The sequence below is a fragment of the Pleurodeles waltl genome, chromosome 5 (assembly GCF_031143425.1).
Source record: "Pleurodeles waltl isolate 20211129_DDA chromosome 5, aPleWal1.hap1.20221129, whole genome shotgun sequence".
Lineage (NCBI taxonomy): Eukaryota > Metazoa > Chordata > Amphibia > Caudata > Salamandridae > Pleurodeles > Pleurodeles waltl.
The window spans coordinates 1,603,679,208-1,603,698,025 of NC_090444.1; the positions used below are offsets into that span (position 1 = coordinate 1,603,679,208).

Sequence of the window (18,818 nt, forward strand, 5' to 3'; positions counted from 1 at the left end):
GGTAAAAGGTCAAAGGGATAGCTTGTGCACATGTTATCAAGCTTGTTACCTACAACTTACGATCAAATAGGTATTTGTGTACGGTGACGATTGTATGTATCTGAACCAAAGCACGAATTCCTGACATTTGATAAAAAAAATAAAAAAATAATCTGTTCTTATCAGCTTAATATCTGATACGTCCTCTATCTGGGGACCATATATTAAATTGATTTTTGGAACAGGGAGATGGAATAGGATCTTGCTCTGTCCACTCCACGCATCAACCTGGTATTGCAGTACCTCCAGGAATGGTGCACTTCCCCACCCGGGGAAAAACATGCTGTTGAAAAAAAAGATGAAAAAGCAAAAGTAGCGTTTCACTGTCTCTCTGTAAAGTGGCGCTAATGTCTGTGTGTAAATAAAACCAACCTGGCCACTTTGTGGCAGCCGTGTCTTGTTTTATTTATGTCGTTATTTATTTATTCCGTTTTATATTTCTGTGGTATTTTATTCCCTGACTCTTCCCCCCCCCCCCCTTTTTTTTTTTTCTCCTCTGCCCAGAGGCTTCACTTCGGTGGAGAAAAATGTCAGAAAAAGACTGAATCTTCAGCAGTGTTTTTCTTTTGTTTTTGGATCCATTTCCCAGGGTAGCGAGTGATGGAAAAGAGGCAAAGCAGAGGGCAAGAGGTCTTACTTCATCTACCGCGTTTTCAGCAAGTGAAGAGGAGCGAGATAGAAAGAGCAAGATAGGAAAGGTAAGAGAGAGAGAGAGAGAGAGAGAGAGAGAGAGATGGGGGGGCAGCTGCCTTTGGCAGAAGAGAAGAAGTGGACACTGTCCATGTCTTCTCCGGGCAGAAGGAAAAGAGAGTCCTTTTCCTTCTTTGCCCGCCCCGCCCGTCCACGAACGGCAGAGCCTTATCTCTAGGCCTAAGCTCTGCCTAAGCAGAGTCCTGGGCAAGCAAGGGCGAGGTGCCGGCCGCTTGCTGCCAGGCTGCTGTCCAGGGTGGCCCGACCTTCCGACCCAGGGGCTGGACCCAGTGGACAGGAAGGGGAGGGGCATGCAAAAACTAGAAACTGGGCAACGTGGGTATGCTAATGGACGCATAATGAGGCGACTGCTGAGAACTCTGGGAGCCGGGAGACACCCAGACGCCAGGGCCTCTTTTTTCCTTTCGCCACTGGCTGAGCTCTTGCCAAGAGATGGGGAAAAGAGGCGAAAGGCCCGTCAACGGTCAAGGAAAGGACGACCCCAGCCTGAGTCAGCCAGGGAGACCGGCCGTGAGGTGAGAATTCTGCCACCATTCGGGTTATTGCTTCTCGGCCTTTTGGCTAAGTTCAAACTTTTGTTTGAACTTGAAAAAAAGGTGAGGGTGATTTCTGATCCTTGTGGGACTGGGCCTGCGACCTCTGGCTTGTCCGGAGCCTGGCTGCGTCACGCAAAGGGGACGAAAACTCCTCAGTAGCGATCGATTCTTCTTCTAAGTGACTTGGGGGACGGGTCTTCGTCCTCTGGCTTGCCCGGAGCAAGGCTGATGCCCACTTGTCACGGTTCCTCACGGTGTGGGGTCCCTTATCTCCTTTGAGGAGCAGTGCGAGTTTGTTCTTGCACTGTGACCCCAGGAGATTGGGGGGAAGCTTTTTTTGACATCTGGGCTTGCCCTGCCGGAGTTGGCATAAGTGCAGGGAGCTGTCCTTTTCAGGACAATTACTCCTTAGGCACTCTCATTTTAGGTTCCCCATTTTATTTCATTTTATTTTTATTCGTTTTATTATTTGATTATTTCCTTTTTTACAGTAAGCACACGACAGTGATTCAAGGAAGGACTTTCCAGAGGTGTCTCTACAGGAGGCCCCGGATGGGGCCCTCCATCCCTCCCTGGTCATCTGGATCACTACACCAACATCTGGACGCGGTTATTCGCCAGACGTCCTTCTTGAACAGACCCATAGAATAGGAACTTTCGCGCCGCACCGCGCCATTTACCTGAGGACCTTGTTTTATCTCCCGGTAATTCGCTTGGCACAGGGCCCCCCTGCTGTCCACGCCATTCTTCATAGTTTCCTTGCGTAGTTCAGGTCCCTTTGACTGAACGGACTGAAGCACCTTTTTAGAACTAAATACTAATATGTAACCCCCCCAAACCTCCTTTTTCTTCTTTCTCCCTCACACTGTTTCCCTTCACCTTTCACTATGGCGGCTGCTCTCTCCACTACGAGTCCTACTCGCAACTACGATTACATACCTAACTCAATTAAGGTTGAGGTAAACGGTGACCACCGTAAAGATAAGAATCTGTTTTTCATTGTTGAAGATTTGTTGAAAACTACATGTGATGTTTCCCATACAGCTATAGAATGTATTCAAGATTTTTCTAATAGGGGTGTCTATATCACATCACATTTTCTAGTGCCTCTATCTACCAACAGGTTTTAGACACTTCTAATACTGGGGTTCCCCCCTCTGTGTTTTCGGGGATCACTGTCCTCCCACTGTTTGCCCCTAAAGAAGTGGTATTGGTTGTCCACATGTACAACCCCTATACAGATCCCAGGTTTATTGAAGTGTTCCTTTCCCGGTACTGCTCCAAAATTCGGGGTGGTCAAAAGATTAAAAATATGTGCGGGATATGGCATGGGAAACGTAAATATTCTGTTGTTTTCAAAGAGGATCCGCAAGGTGTACGTGGGCTAGCACACACCCGCAAACTTTCACACTAGGCACGAACAAAGGTTTTTTGGTGTATTCAGGGCAACCTTTATTCTGTAGACTATGCCAACAGTTCGGTCACTCTAAAGATCAGTGTTCTGGGTCAGTTTGCCGCAATTGTGGTAGTTCCAATCACACTGCTCCTTTCTGCCCCGCCCCCAAAAAATGTAATCTTTGCGGTAGCGAAGAACATTTATTTAAACAATGTCCAAAAGGGAAATTCACCTATGCGCAGGCTGCTTCCACCCGTGACATTTCCTCGCCCCCAACCCCAGCTCTCCCCATTTCCAAACCCACTGATACCCCGGAGGTTCCCCACCCAGACCCCAACAGCATTCCCGACTCACAGCTCCTAGGATGTATTGACAATCTTCCCATTCACTCCACCCACCCAGAGACAGAGGTCCCTGATGATATTACTGTTGATCCAAACTTCTCTTTGGCAATTGCCCCACATGAAATCACACAACAGATAGTAGAGGAAGAACTAGATAGATTAGACGCACAAAAACTAAAACACAGAGCCTTAGAACAAAGACAAAAACGTGCCAAATCTCATCCCACTGACCCCACACCTCCTCCCCCAACCACAGTCCTTCCCTCCGTCAGTCAGAATGAAAACCCAGAGCCAGATTGCATTCCAGAAACACCACTGGAGGAAATAATATCCCAACCACATGCTACCACCTGCACATGTTGTTACATCCTCCTCTTCCCCTCAAGTATCATTACAGAAACTTCCTGCAGCACCTGACATGGATCACAGTGGATGGACAACGTATTTCTCCAGCAAACGCAAAACCAAAAGTAACAAGGTAATGGAAACTCCTGCACCTACTCGAGCTAAGAGGCGGACGACATCCCTCGACCGCCCTTCGAGTGGGAGCCGCTACGCCCCGCTCACACACCTCTCGGACTCCGAGGAGGATCACCATCATGTGGCTCAGGAACTCGAGGTACGTACTACCCCAGTGCCAGACCTCGACGCCACTCCTGACCTGGCAGCTCTTTTTCCAGTTTCACTGCTTTCTGATGCCCAACATTTCGGCACAGAGGCAGATGATCTTTCTTCTCCTGATTAATGTATATGGCAGACCTCTTTTATTAAATTTTTATGCTCCTCAACATCGCCTCCTGCAACGTCAGAGGTATGAGCACAAAATTGAATAGGGTTGCAATCATGGACTATTGTAAAACCTTTACCTGCTGACCTAATTTGTTTACAAGAGTGTCATATGCCCCCTTGTCTTGACTACTCCCCCTACAGCAAACATTGGACTGCTTGCCCTTCCGTGTGGTCAGGTGGACCCAACAAAAATGACGGAATAGCACTCCTTTTCAGAAACAAACATTGGCAGATTACAGGGGAAAAGATTTTGTCGCCTGGGCGTGCACTCCTCTCTTTACAAATGGATGGGGTTTCCATGAGAGTATGTACTATCTACACCCCAGCAGAGAAAGTGTAGAGAGAACATTTATTCCATGTAATCAAGCCGTTTCCCACAGGTACTATTCCACTGATATTGGTTGGTGACTTTAACTGTATCTTGCATACCAGCGATCGTCAGGGTCTACAAAATACTTACTCGCTGGATGTCACCTCAAAAGTTTTAAAGACGTTGTTGTACGACTTAGACCTGTATGACCACTATGCCAAGCATTATGCACCAGGCACCCGCTTCACCTGGGAAGCTGTTCACGGTCACACCCGTTCTCGCATAGATTTTGTCTTTGCCTTCAAGACCTTACTTGCCACCAAGTGCTGCTTGACCCCAGTGGCTTTCTCTGATCACCGTTGCCTCCACGTCACCTTCGAACTTCCTGCGCAACCGATCAGAGGTCCTGGTTACTGGAAACTCAATTGCCAACTGCTGGAGAACGCCCAGATTTGCCAAAAATATAGACGCTGTTATGCCAAATGGGCACAGAGTAAAACCCTCTTTTCATCCAACTATCAATGGTGGAGGTGGGTGAAATGCAAAACTAAAATATTTTTTCAATCACAGGTAGCTCTACTTCGGAAAGAAGTTTGGGCGCAGTTTCAACATCTTCAGCGACTACTTCTAGTGCTACAACAGCTGAGTGACGCAGGGAAAGATGTCAGTGAGGAAGTATGATATGTTAAAACGGCCCAAACACTTTGGCTACACCGAAAAGGTAAATCGCTAATTTTTCAGTCCCGAGTTCGACATTATCAAGAGGACGAAAAATGTACTTCTTTCTTTTTTCAAAAAGCAAAACGAAATCATAAACTTATTGCGGTCCTCCAAAATTCTGATGGTGTTCCCTGCCATGGTCTTTCACACTGTAAACACATTGCCTTTCAATTTTATCAATCATTATACACTCCGCACACACCCCTACCCACCACACAGGAATTAGATACATATTGCCAATCCATCACTACAGAACTCCCAGTTGCCCATCAGACCACCCTTGCCGCCCCCTTCACTGGGGAAGAATATCTTACTGCGATCACTACTGCCAAACGGGGCTCCAGTCCGGGCCTCAATGGTCTTCCCTGGGAATTTTATAGGACTTTTTGGGATCTCATTTGTAAAGATTTTATGACCATGATAACCACCAGCTTTCAAAATAAGGCTTTTATTTCTGACTTCTCCAAAGGAGTCATTACGCTCATACATAAAAAAGGTGATGAAACCACTCTCCAAAACTGGCGGCCCATCTCCCTCTTAAACATGGACTATAAATTAGTGTAAAAAATTCTGGCCCAACGACTCAGTTCCGTGATGGGCACCTGCATACACCCAGATCAAACTTGTGCCTTGCGTGGCCGTCATATAACGGATAGCCTCACTACCCTCCGGGACGTAATATACTATACCCAAGAACGTCACATCCCACTAGGAGTCTTGAGTTTAGATTTCCAAAAAGCTTTCGATAGGGTTTCACCTCAGTACATGTTCATGGTTTTACGCAAATTTAAAGTTCCTGACCCTTTTATACACATGGTTTCTACTTTATACGCCCAAGCTAATAGTGCTATCAATATCAATGGTGTCCATACACCGGAACTGTTTATACATGCGGGAGTCCGGCAGGGCTGCCGACTGTCCCCAATCCTATTAGCGCATTAGAACCTTTTTTAAATCACCTACGAGCAGATCCCCTCGTAACAGGCACGTTTGTCCCCGGAGGATCAGGTATCCCGGCAAAAGTTGTGGCCTACATGGATGATGTTACTATTTTCTGTGCTACCCCAAAGGTAGTTCGTAGTGCTGTCCAGCATGTTTCTTCCTTTCAGCCACTGTCCGGTCTAGGTCTGAATTTGGACAAATGTGTGTGCCTTACTCTCGGCCCATGGGACCATATGGCAAAACTGTCAGTATTGGTAACTTATCAACCAACAAAAATTCTTGGAGTATACTTTACAGGGAACGGTCACGAAACCAAAAACTGGGTGATTGTGTATGAGAAAATGTCACAAAAAATTGCTATGTGGTCTACCAGGAAGCTCACGATGGAGGGAAAGGTATTAATCATCAAAACAGTATTATTGCCAAATATGCTGTACCTGGCTCTGATTTATCCCCCTTCCCGTGCCACTCTGCAAAAATGTGTAAAAATGTTTTTTTCATACCTGTGGAGTTCCCGTATGGAAAAACTCTCAAGAATCAAAGGGGCATATTTATACTCTGTTTGCGCCAAATGTGCGTAAAAAATTTTGACGCACAATCAGCGCAAACGTTGCCCCATATTTAAACCCAGACGCCCGAGGCCGCGCACAAGAAAAATCTGCAGTGTGCGCCGTTTTCTGGAAGCGGCACCCCGCCCTGCGTTAATGATATGCAGGGTAGGCGTTCCCATCCAAAAAACGACACACACGGCCGCGCGTCGTATTTATGCTTCCGGGCAAAAAGGACTCCCGGCCGGTAGGCGGAGCAAAAAAATGGCGCAAAACCCGATGTGCGTCAAAATTTAACACCTGGGTCAGGGCAGGCGTTAAAATGGGGCAAACACCTGTATTTAATCAGAACACACAGAACAAACAGCAGAGCAGCAGAGCAGCAACAGGGAGACATGGAGGTGATTTTACTTCAGCGTGCACGTAGACGCAGAGCCCTGCAGCAACAACAGCAGCCACAACAACAACAGCAGGGACCCCAAAGACAGCGCAGAAGGCAGGAGAGGATATTCTGCCCAAGAACAACCCTGCATGGCCTCAGGGAACTCGACATCATCCAGAGGTACCGGTTGAACTGGCAGGCCATTCAGCAGCTGCTGAGAAATATCGAACAGCAGTTGGCCCCCACTTTGGTGACACCCCGCACCATACCAACTGAAACAAAGCTGCTTGCCGTACTTCACCTGCTGGCAAGTGGCTCGTTTCAGACAACGGGTGCCCTGGTTGGTGGAATATCCCAACCATCATTCTCTGCATTCCTGCCAAAAGTACTGGATGCCATCATTCGCCTGACACCCCGCCACATCTGCTTCCCTAACACACTGCAGAAGCAGCAGGAATCTAAACAGGGGTTCTATGCCATCAGTGGCTTCCCACACGTCCTTGGTGCAATCGACTGCACACACGTACGCCTTGTGCCACCTGCTGCGACTGAACACCTCTACCGCAACAGGAAGCACACACATTCAATCAACGTGCAGGCCATAGTCGATCACCAGGGATTGATCAGCAACATCGTGGCTAAATATCCTGGGAGTGTACATGACGCATTCATCTTCCGTCACTGCACCATCAACCAACACTTCCAGGATGGACGGTATGGCAATGGACTACTTGTTGGTAAGGACAAAATTCAAACTCATATACACACTGCACAGCAACCCTCTAGGACAAATGACACATACACCACATTAGCAACACCTAGCCAGGAACACACTGAGGTACTCACATCACTAGCCATGTGTCAGAAGTCACCATTTAACCTGTCGCACATTGGAATGTACTCCACAGCTTAATGCGAACACATTAATGAGTGTGATTGCCTAAATGTCACCTTGCAAATTGGAAGTGTCACAATAACCTGTACATTAACACATTGCATAAGTCTTAAGGTATGGGGTGTCCAGGGTACTTTCATATGAACGTTTCAACTACACTTTCATGTTTTAACTCTGCATGGAACTATCATGTCACCCCCAGTGAAGACACACGGACACCTGTATCACAAGTCACAATGCAAGGGAGGGCAAGCTGTTATTAAAAAATAAATACAGACTGCTGACAAAAGGCTAGCTAACAAACACTTGCTCAGCCAAGGAAAAAACCCAATGCAAAACTTTTACCCTACAAGTATAGGTTGTCACATTAGTACACAAAAGAGTCACAGACAACACAAGACAACTACTGCAATCAAAGGTCTGTACAAGAGTGCTTTCTACATCCAATTGATCCCATTCTGTGTTTCTATTTCAGCTGATCAGGGGTATGGCATCCAGCCTTGGTTAATGACACCATTTGGGAACCCCACTACTGCTGCAGAGCGGGCATACAACGACGCCCATAAGAGGACACGCAGCATTGTTGAGCGGACCTTTGGGATCCTAAAGTCAAGGTTCCGCTGCCTTGACATCACTGGTGGTAGCCTACTCTATTCCCCAGAGATGGTCTGTAAAATCATACTCACTTGTGCCATATTGCACAACATTTGTGTAAAAAGGAACATTCCCCTCCTTGAACCAAACCCAGACATGCCTGAAGATGACAAAGAGGAGGATGCTGGCCTGCAACAGGAGGAGGAACAACAAAACACGGCAGCAGGAGTGCGTAGGCGCCAACAGCTTGTCAATAATTTTTTTTCATAATTTCTTATATCAACACTTATTGCACAATTGTAAATAAACACAGATAACAAACACCACATCATGCTTTGGCCTATTCATTTCTGACCACCTTTAGTTTGAAATTGCTGAAGAAGAATGTTGTCTCATTGAGCAAGAATGACATAACACTCATCACACAAAAAAGAAAACATCACAAATGTCTGCACAGAGGGTAGGATGTTACATGATACATTACCATCCATCGAGGCCAACAGGAGTACAAATGTGCCAATTACACATGCCTGATCCAGACACCTGAGACAGTCTCTCACTCAGACCAAAAATGTAGATCAATTGAAAGTCTCATCACACGTGTTCAGTGACAGGGTGGGACCATCCATGTGTACGTGACCATGTCCTCAAAGGCTTCCCTCAAGTTGTTGATATAAACAATACCCAATTGGAACAACATTAGCTGCCACTAACTCATGAGGAGACCTTGAAGTTACAGTGACAACATACACCCAGACAGGTGATAGTGGATCCACATTCGCACACACATATAAACATAGGTCATCCAATCAACCAAATATTTGCAAGCTGCCCATCACAGTAGTGTCCCAGTTCGAACCTAGCAGGCAAAATGTAACATGCCACTAAACCAGGTAATGCATAAAGGGCCACATACATCAACAACCTATTTGTCATCAGCACATGAGGAACGCTGAGATTTTGCAAACATAGTCATTGCTAAATGGTATGTCAGATTGCTCCAAATCAACAATAGTGCAAACGTCAAATGGGCAAATGAGATGAATTAATGGCTAACAGTGATTCATACCCTATGGCCTTACATTAGCCTGCTGCTGCAGGTTTTGCATAACAATAAATGAAAGCCATGGATAAATCAGCAAATCTGGAATGGCAATGCCTAGGGTGCTGGGGGCCTAAGTCCACCTCTACCGCCCCCCAAATATACAAGAATCATGTACTTGTGAACTAAACACATGCATAAGGCGCATGTGTGGCCTACATGTCAAAAGTCAAACACAAATCAGATACACAAAATCATAATAGGACATGGTTAGCCCCATAAAAAATGTAAGTGACTATTGCACTCCCTGTTTGGAATATAGATAAATGCATTACCATGATAATTGTGGGCACATTTTAGAGAAGGAATACATCATGGTATCCCATTCATCATTTCAAAATAGCCATCAGCAATTACCCAAAATATGTGTAAAAATATGGTTAATACATTTTTTGAAGGTATCATAATTATTACAGTGTGAATGCCTTCTATACATCCAATAAGGGACATGTGTCATAGCTAACCACAAATGTGTATCACATAGCACCATTTGGCCATGACAAATTTCCTTCCCCAACTTTAAAAAATGAAGACATTTAATAATGCGTCAAATTTCCACGCATACAGCATGGGCGTCATAAATTTTCCACGTACAGGAGTGCACAGAATGCAGAGTCAAAAAATATGATATGAAAAATAATAATTTAATAAGGTACATGACATGTCCCCCATATTGTTCATGTTGCGTCACATTTCCACGCATACAGCATGGGCGTCATAATTGTTTGGACAATATGGTGGACATGTCATGTACCTTATTAATTAATTAATTCTACACTAGAACTGTAAACTCAGCCTCACAATAATGTAAGGTAACAATGAAGAAATAATTTTGACTCTGCATTATGTGCAATGTTATGTGTCAAAAAATATGACGCACAATGTGTATGCGTGAAAATATGACGCATAACGGGAAAATAAAAACGGCGGCCATTTTATGCAGGAAGTGATGTAATAGGATATCCTGTTTACAAAATCTGTACTGTGAGTTAACTTTCACTTTGCAGTCTCAGATTTATCTAGACTGTGTGGTTGTGTGAAAAGTGTCGTCCTGTGTTTAACTGCTTTTGTGTCCTGTGTACCTTGTATTTTGTCTTTTTGTGATCATAGTCTTGTTGTCTAATATTGTCTTAGTCTGTTTAGTGTACTTTTGTCCAATACTGTTTTTGTTTGTATTGTCTGTGGGAGTCTGTTCTGGGTAGTTTAAGTTTGGGGTTAGTTGGGCTATGTTTCTTAAGTTTTATTTTTCCTTCACTACTCTACCTTTCCCCATTTCCCACTTTTACTTGTCTATCTCATTTTTCTCCTTTAAATTAGTAAAAATGTCAGGTAGGCCTCGGCTTGCCAGGATGGGTGAGGAGGAATTGGGGGGATTCATTTGGCTCGTTTGCCATTTCCTCCCACTCATGCTGGAGGCTGGGGGCCGTGTGATACAGGGGTATCACACGGAGGCACGGAAAGTCCGGAGGGGGAAGGTGCGCCATCACCTGGTCCGGGTGTACGGGAGCATGAGAAATTAGCATCAACTGAAGCACCGCTGGGCTGATCTCATATCCAGGGAGCAGGACCTGCTGGACCACCTGGGAATCAGGATTGGTGGCCATGTTGGTGAGTATAAATCAATTACATGTGAATAAATGAAATTTGTGTGGGGACATGTGATGATTGTTACCCAATCTGCTAGATAAGTAGCTGACTGTGTATAATGTTAGGGAAACCTAATGTGTATTTGTTGCACAATGTTTAGGAAGACCAATGCTAGCAGTCAGATGGCTCATGTTTTCAACACATACCGGATGCCTGTAGCTGTATGTCATGTAGTGTTGCCTTTGTGTCAGACAAGAGACACATTAATGCCTCTATCTTAAACCTACAGGTCATATTGGCCAGTGAGAAAGTCATGTAGAAACAACATACCTACATATGTTGACGCCATAGCTAGACAGAAAATTGTATACCCATGATGATGCTATAAATGTGTGGTGCGTTCACGTCACATGAAGTCAGCTATGTTGTCCACACATATGTCACATGTGTGTCTGGTTGCTGTGTGTTGAAAATGTCCACCTAGCCTGTTTGATTGTGAGGGGTCATGCAGTCCTCAAGTAACCAGCTTTTGGATGTCTCTCTGGGATGCACATGATGAGATGTATGCAAGCCATTATTGTTGGGGCATACTAATGGAGGGGTATCTTTGACAACACCTGACTGTCCTGGCCACTGCATGTGTGTAGTAGGGTCTGTAACTGTAGCAGGAGACTCATCCAATGTTAATGTTAATTAAAAACTTCATCCATGCAGTATGAGCATGTGGGAAAGTGTATCATTACCATGTCATATTCACACAGTGTCATAGTAACTGCAATTATTTGTCAGAGCACCGAGTCAGAGTATATTCTTCCTTTCATGCTTTACAGGTGGACCAGCACCGTACACCGTGGGAGAGGTGGCACATTTTGAGGACCCCGATACCTACAGTGAGTGTGGCCTGAGTGCTATATTTATTGTTTGCTAGTGATGCATGATGGACTACTGTGTGTTCAACAGAATTCATGATTTGATGCGCTGGCCGTTCATTGGCATTGTTGCTTTAGTGGGATTTCAAATATCACTTCTGTTTCTGTAGACCAATACTTAGCCATCTCTCAGATTTAGGGGCTGTAGGTCATTCCAGTTGGGCCGCTATGGGGAATGGGATGAGTCATGTGGAATACACTCGTTAATGTAAGAGTTGCTCTGGGACTTGGCTTGAACTGAGTCTGCATATCAGACTGACATTCTCCCAGATAGCTTTGGCAAATGGCTTTGATGAAATGTGCAGCTTCCTAGTTGAGGATGCACTGTGTACACTGAAGGTTGGATTTTCCGGGGGCATGTACTTCCACTAGTTGAACTAGAAGTGTGTGTGACTAGAGTGCAATGGCCTAGGTGTTCAGTCGACTCATGATCATAGGTGTTCTTGCTCCTCTGTGTGTGTTGTAAAACATGCCTCACTGATAGTATGTGATGTTGGCCTAAGTCATAGCATTTTGACATGTGTGGACCTTGGATGTGACAACGTTTTGCTGACTCCAACGTGTTGCTAGCCCTTCATAGGTGTTGTGTGTGAAGGCACATACTTGTTGACCTTTCTATACACTCCTGGGTGTGCATTGAACATGGGATTGTTGGTTGTTCTTCCCACCCCACCCTCAAAGACTGCCATGTTAATGGGAAACAGGGTACCTAGGACTGTAGCAACCAGTATGTTACACGTACTTGTGACCTTTTGCAACTTTGTTTAGAACCTAGGGCCAGATGTAGCAAACAGTTTTCAAGTTGCAAACGGCATAATTTGCCCTTTGTGAGTCGCCAACGTCTGTTTGCTATGCAGAAATGTATTTTGTGATTCGGAACATACTCGGAAAAAGCATTTCCGACTCGCAAATAGGAAGGGGTGTTCCCTTCCTATTTGCGACTCGCAGTGGTATGCAATTCCATTTGCGACCGAGTACGTGGTCGCAAAGGGAGTCGCAGTTACCATCCACTTGAAGTGGATGGTAACCCACTCGCAAACTGGAAGGGGTCCCCATAGGAACTCTTCCCCTTTGTGAGTGGACCCAATAATATTTTTTTACGAGCAGGCAGTGGTCCACCTGCCCTGAAAAAATCCAAAACTAAAGTTTTTTTTTTTTTTCTAAGTGTAGCTCGTTTTCCTCACGGACATGGAGGTCTGCTGTTCCCAGCAGGCCTCCATCCCCGTGAGTGCCCATAGTCGCTAAGGGTGCGCAAATTGGGACCCACCTCATTGATGTTAATGAGGTGGGTCTCTGCGACCCCATAGCGACTCGCAGACGGTGTCTGAGACACCGTTCTGCATAGCAAATAGGAAGTCGCAATTTTCCATCTTCCTACATCTGGCCCCTAGTATACACATTCGGTTATGGCTCATGGGTTCAATATTAGCAAACAACAAATTACAAATGGCATTGAGCGAGGGTTGTGATAGTTAGCACATAGAGGGACATATGTAGTGAAGTCAGTATGCGGAAGAGGTGCAGCCATAATGTCAGATGCCTTAGGCATAATTTGGATGAGTAGTTTAGGGTGATGTCATCCATCATGTAGAGACATGGATATGCTAGGTGTGAGATGCCCTTATGTATGCAGGCTTCACATGTACTTCTTCTGAGCCTTTAAGTGAACTATGTTGTGACAATTGCTGCAACAAAGACATTAATAGTAATGTACAAATAACCCATTGTGCTATTCAACCCAATGCAATTCCAAAGGTAAATATTTGCCATTTCTCTTTACAGCTGCAAACATGAGTGCCGCAGATCGACACCAATTTGAGAGGCGTGCCATGCGATACAGGCACATCCTGCAGGTGCAGTCTGGGTACCGGAAGATGGCCCGCAAATATCAATCGGATCGGGCCTCCGGGGCATGGTGGGCCTCACCACAGGGTCGGCCTACATTGCCTACAACAGCCACCAACACCACATCCACCAGGTCTCCCCAAGTGGCCCCAGCAACGTCGGGAACAGTAGACCCTGGCTCATCCTCAAGACCTGGACCCAGCCATGTTCTCCAACCAGGACAGTCCAGTGGGCACTCAACTGCTGGCACAAGCTTCACCTCGGCCGGCACACAAACTGCATCAGCCCCTCCTGTGGACCCAGCTGCATTCCTGGCTTTGAGCCGAAAATTGGACAAGGTGTTCAATAAGGTGGACAAGCTGAGCCAGGATGTGGCCTATATAAAAAAAAGGGTTGGCTCCATCAGGCGGACCCTATGGAGGGCGAACCTCTAGGACATTTGCCGTGTTGAACTTTTACCCCTCCCCTCTTTCCTATTTTCTACTGGTAGTTGGGTTTTGGGGATTAGTATTAGGTTAGTATAGGTAATTAGCTTAGTTAGTGTTAGGGAAGAGGGTGGGGGGTCCTTATTCTTTCTATCTTTATTTTTTGTGTGGGTGGGTGGGTGGGGGGCAATGTTGGGATTCCTGTTAGTTTACGGAAAAAAAAAAAAGAAAAAAAATTAAAACAACATTTATAAAAAAATATATGTTTGTTTAGGATAGTATAGTATGTGTGTAGGTTAGTAAGTGTTGTCCTGCATGTATCCTGTCTCATAATGGTGGGTGGGGGGTTGATGTTTAGATCGTTTTGTTACATGTGTAGAGTAAGTTTAGCTTAGGTTAGTTAGGGACAGTTGTGGGTTAGTAGTAGTCAGGTTAGATTAGTGTAGGTTTACCTTTCCCTTAGTTGCCTCTTCTGTTACTCAATAGAAATAAATATACAGTTAACCCTTTACATGATGCGTTAGGTGCTACTTTATCATGGCCTTGACATCAGTGTAGCAGAATGTTTTAGTATGACATTTGTGTCCTATGCTCGCCATCCCCAGGAAATTGAGGTTTAACATGCCAGCTACCCGTGTGCTAACTTGGTAAGTATCCACCATTTGGGAGACCCACCATTGGTAGTGTGCGTTGATCACCAAGGTTTTGTGTTGGTATGTATCCTACTTCACAAAGAGTGCTACCAGACTTGTTATTGTGGGTAAATTGATAGGTCGGACAGCAGTGTGAAGTTCAGGGAGATCTTTGTAGATGAGGAGTTGTTCACACTCTTGTCTTGTTGCTTTCATTGCTGACCTACATCATGTCTGTACTGATTCAGCATGACTTTCCTTCATGGAAGTATACTCCGTAAGGGTGATTGATGCAGTGTAAATTGTTAATGATTCCTTACATTTTGCGGCATTATTTCTTATTTAAGTATTGCATGGTGCCTACATTTCTCAGCCACCATTAGTTGTCTAGAATAGCTATAGATGGTGCATCATTCTGTCCAACACAGCATGATTGTGTGTGGTTAGTCCCTTCATCAGTTATTAGTTGTGGGTTAGTAGTAGTCAGGTTAGATTAGTGTAGGTATTACTTTTCCCTTAGTTGCCTCTTGTGTTAATACATAGTAATAAATATATAGTTAACCCTTTACATGATGCGTTAGGTGCTACTTTATCATGGCCTTGACATCAGTGTAGGTGAATGTTTTTGTATAACATTAGTGTCCTATGCTCGCCATCCCCCGGAAATGGAGGTTTAACATGCCAGCTACCCGTGTGATAACTTGGTAAGTATCCACCATTTGTGAGACCCACCATTGGTGGTTTGCATTGATCACCAAGGTTTTGTGTTGGTGAGTATGTATTCTACTTCACAAAGTGTGCTTCCAGACTTGTTATTGTGGGTAATTTAATAGGTCGGACTGCAGTGTGAAGTTCAGGAAGATCTTTGTAGATGAGGAGTTGTTAACACTCTTGTCTTGTTGCCTTCATTGCTGACCTACATCATGTGTGTACTAATTCAGCATGACTTTCCTTCATGGAAGTATACTCAGAAAGGGTGATTGATGCAGTGTCATTTTTTAATGTTTCCTTACATTTTGCTGCATAATTTCATGTTTTAGTATTGCATGGTGTCTACATTTCTCAGCCACCATTAGTTGACTAGAATTGCTATAGATGGTGCATCATTCTGTTCAACACAGCATGATTGTGTGTGGTTAGTCCCTTCATCAGTTATTCGCCTCAGTATGGTAAGGCTATGATGCAATCCTGGCCACTGCACAGATGTTTCAGACTACATGATGTCAGGACAGTTGTATTGACAATCTACATGGTTGCCACACATCACTTTGGAGTTATGTACTGCACAGTTGAAGTGTGAAATAACACAGACATAATAGGTGTGCAAGTGCTATTTATTTATAGGTGCTGTAGTGCAAAATGTCCATTGTCCATGTTTGCTGGGTCCGTTCTGGTGCATTCTTACATGGTGATCCTACAGAAGGGGTGTGGATGATGCTCATGACATGCTGGGGTGATGTCACAGACAGTGCAGAGGGACAGGAATTGGCAAATAGTAGGAGAGAGACATTCACTGGCAATGCTGACAAGTCATACAGTGGATTGCAGAACAGTCATTTAGTGTAGTTATAGTGAGACTGGCATTTGACAAAACGTAGGACCTTGGTCAAAGTAGGCCATGGTGCAGGGACTAGTGCTTCCGGGTACTCTTCCGTGAGAATGTGATCTGTTCCCTGTCTTCTTCTTCTGATGTGTGTGTTGCCTGGTTTGTCCTTGTTGTTGGTTGTGAAGGGGCAACACACACCTCAGTGTTAGAAGACCTGGAGGCAGACATCCCGGGGGCTGCTCCCTGTGGAGTTAAGGGCAGTACTGCAGCAAGGAGGGCCTGCTGGTTTTTGAGAATGGCAGCCACATCACGATGGTAGGCAGCCAGGTCGGCCCTGAGGGGTTCAATGTTGCATTCGTGCACACGTTGACTGGATTGCAGTTGTAGATGTTGTGTCAACTGGATGACAGCTGTGCTGATTTCCTTCTGTGTTTTGGCAAGTTCCTGCAAGAGAGATGTTAGGGCTTGCATAGCAGCTGCCTGATCTGCAGAAGACATCATGCACGAACGCACCCCCTCAAGGCTGGCTGCCATATTTTGCATCCCCACCCGCACCTCCTTGGCCAGCTCCCGCTGTACCCCAGCTACGGTTCTTTCAAAGCTGGTGCCAGTGTCGTCAGAGTCCTCAGCTGTGTTGGAGCTGCAGGTCTTACAATTGGGATGGCGGGTGGTTCTACTGTGATGGCTGCTTCTTCTGTGCTCCTCCTTGTGACTGAAGGTGGGGTTTGGAGGCTTTCAAGGACCTTTTGGATGGTCTCCTGTGGAATGTTTATGGGCTCGTCATCCATGTCATCAGGGAAATCAGGGACAGGCATATCGGCAGGAGATCCATGTTCCTCTGCAATGAAACAGGGTACAATTAGTGTGTCTGTGTTGTGACAATTTTGCAATAAGATGCAAGCCTTTGGATGCCTTAACTTTGTGCTCTGTTTTTGTCTTGGTATCTGCTGTCCTTCATATGGGCATTGTTATAGGCCTATGGCCCACCTGTGTGTCACATGTATGATATAGGGTTATCAGACTTGTCTGCCTAATTGCCTCAAGGTGTTGCTTTGTACCAATTTAGGGATAGCCATCTTTTTGTCCTACTCGTCCCTCCATGTATATCTATTCTTATGGAGAGACATTTTGTTGCGTGGGCTCTCATTATCCTACATGAGATTACTGCCTTTCTAGGCAGCAGGATAGCTAATGGTGTGGGGGACGGAGTCTGACCCACTTGTAAATAACTCTGTCACCCTGATTCTTTCTTTTTGCTCTGGCTAACTAGCAGTGCCTCATGTCTCCCACGGCAAAGAAATGATTAGACATCCGAGCGCATGACATCTTTGGAACTTCTCAGGGAAGTTGTGGTCACTCAGATCCAAACCAATTTTCTCTTTTCCAGTATGATCTCATACAGAAATGACAAAGACAGTATTTGTTTTATATGATGATTTCATTGAACAACTGACTTGTAGATATTTAGGTGTGAGCCACAATAACCCAAACAATACAACATGGTAGAATTGAAATAGTCAGCAGGAGAGTAAAAAATTTGAACAAAGCTATCATGGTGCCTAACTGTTTCTACTATCCCTCTGCTTGTTCTATTTAGAGCACAGCATGTTAAGCTTCGAGCTTGCCTGTCTGAATCACTGGGGAGACATCATCCCTCATATCAGAGCAATGGCCTGTGATCTGGTTCAGCATCTGCAGCAAGGCAGGCAGCGTCTAGTTGTGGTTCTCTGTTCGGAAACTCCCTCTTGTGTGTCTTGGGACAAGGAAGTGATTTTATAAGTAACATGTCATCGTGATGACAAAGTGTCCCTACGCAGGAATGCCAAATCCTAACCCCTACCACGTCTATCGGCAATGTACCAGACTGTATCCTTGACTGGGGAACAGAGTGAATATGTTCTGGCGAACTCCAGTGCTGAAGTAGGCAAAACAGTGCGATTTGCCTAAAAAAACAACACAACACCGTAGAACTGGTTATTTGCAAAATTAACTGATACGAAGCCTAATAAAAAGCATTTAGTGCAAAGTGCTCAGAGGCTCTTAGATGTAAGCAAATGAGTAAAAGTACATTCAGGGCAAGGTGCACAAAGGCCTAAAGCCTGAAGCTAATGCGCAAAGTATACGTAAAACTTACCACACTACACTTTGACTGACTGTGGGTGTTGTGAATGCCCTGGCAGCACACTTGCCTCTCAGGACCTGCCCCAAACACTTTTTATTCACATTGACCGAAATGTACATGTAATGTGGCATATCCTATGCATGGCAATGTTAGGATGTGGTATGGATGTAAACATTGTTGATGTTTCGAGATGATGTTGGGTAATGTGTGTTTAATTGGATTGCCCTGTTTATCGTATCAAAGTCCTATTTGGTTGTCAGACTGTGCAGGTGTGTTTCAGTGACCAGTTGCATGTGTCCCCTCCTCAATGTTGTTGTCTGAGCCGTATGACATTAGTGATGTAGCCTTGTTAGCCAGGCACGTGAGGGACCCTGACGTATGCAGCATGTGTGTGTCCTTAGTGCTGTGTGGCTCCTATTGCTGT

General features: G+C 45.1%; 1 non-coding gene across 1 annotated transcript; it reads left to right on the forward strand.

The window, feature by feature from the left end:
- The first annotated feature begins 120 nt into the window (after window positions 1-120).
- LOC138297610 (U2 spliceosomal RNA) lies at window positions 121-304 on the forward strand. The gene has a single exon (XR_011204181.1). It is a non-coding gene; the product is annotated as a U2 spliceosomal RNA (small nuclear RNA).
- Window positions 305-18,818: the final 18,514 nt, after the last annotated feature.